General features: G+C 40.4%; 1 protein-coding gene across 7 annotated transcripts in view; it reads right to left on the bottom strand.

The window, feature by feature from the left end:
• The window catches only part of prrc2c (proline-rich coiled-coil 2C), a 29,954-nt gene that overhangs the window by 28,251 nt on the left and 1,059 nt on the right, over positions 1–644 (bottom strand). The window lies entirely within an intron of this gene.

The raw sequence follows: 644 nt of genomic DNA on the forward strand, positions 1-644 counted from the left end.
AGAATCTACCAACTAATCTTCACTTCGATCAGGGTCAATGCAAGCGGGTTCTCTAACAAAAAGCATGGAAAAGACTAGGATTGGAAGCCACTTAAGTGTATTGGGGTTCTCCAAGGCTAGGCCAATACCACTCAGATGGCCTCCCCTGGGAGTTAATTTCATTAAGCACACAAGAAACCGGAGGGTGGCTATGTTTTCAGTCATTAGGATGCTTAAATGTTTACATTCAAGGCACAAATTAAACAGTTACGGAAAAATGTCAGCTTGAAATATGGAAACACTTTAGGGGACTAACCAAAGCCGTGTAGGCCTCCATAATAGTTAGTCTGTTTATTGTGAAGATAACCACAATACAGAAATCATAAGCATGCTTTCTGTGCTTTAAACCATTGAGCCTTACAAAAGACACTTCCATCTTCAGCAAAAGCTCTCTCATCGGACCTGACTGGTCAATCAATAAGTACTACATCAATCAATATATGTAAATGGACTACGAACAACTAGTCAGACACACTCCCTTGTCTGACTATGTGATGGATGTATATATATCAAACAATACCATGTTGCTTATTAGTAATCCCCCAGGTGGTTTCCACATCTGCAGACAAAGTATGAATAATATCTTTCACATCCCAACCCCCCCC

Source organism: Etheostoma spectabile, chromosome 9, assembly GCF_008692095.1.
Source record: "Etheostoma spectabile isolate EspeVRDwgs_2016 chromosome 9, UIUC_Espe_1.0, whole genome shotgun sequence".
Lineage (NCBI taxonomy): Eukaryota > Metazoa > Chordata > Actinopteri > Perciformes > Percidae > Etheostoma > Etheostoma spectabile.